This window comes from Rhincodon typus, chromosome 17 (assembly GCF_021869965.1).
Source record: "Rhincodon typus isolate 14 chromosome 17, sRhiTyp1.1, whole genome shotgun sequence".
Taxonomy (NCBI): Eukaryota; Metazoa; Chordata; class Chondrichthyes; order Orectolobiformes; family Rhincodontidae; genus Rhincodon; species Rhincodon typus.
The window spans coordinates 3,448,391-3,448,749 of NC_063348.1; the positions used below are offsets into that span (position 1 = coordinate 3,448,391).

General features: G+C 44.0%; 1 protein-coding gene across 1 annotated transcript in view; it reads left to right on the forward strand.

Annotated features, from left to right (window-relative positions):
- Positions 1-359, forward strand: part of LOC109924216 (mucin-5B-like) — a 123,435-nt gene that overhangs the window by 88,953 nt on the left and 34,123 nt on the right. The window lies entirely within an intron of this gene.

Below are 359 nucleotides of genomic sequence, written 5' to 3' on the forward strand. Positions count from 1 at the left end.
ATTTTTTGTGCTTAATGAGGTGGTTAGAATTTACTTGTCCTTTTGCATATCTTCACGGTGCAGTTTCCAGACAAGGAGCCACTGTCTTCTCCATATTGAGTTGAAGCCGATGAGGGTGGCTGAGAGACGACATGCGATGAGAAGCTTGCTCATTAATTTTAGTGAATTTTGTTTTCCAGGGCAGGCAGTGGTAACTTCCGTGGGTAAATCAGACCTGTGTAATTTCACTCTCTGTACCAAGAGTTGCGAGACTATAAAGTACACAGGCAAATGTCAAACCACCACAGCACCTACCACCACTCCATCCGAAAGTGCAACAACAGTTACAGTAACTCCCAGCTCCACAGAAACAACAAGAT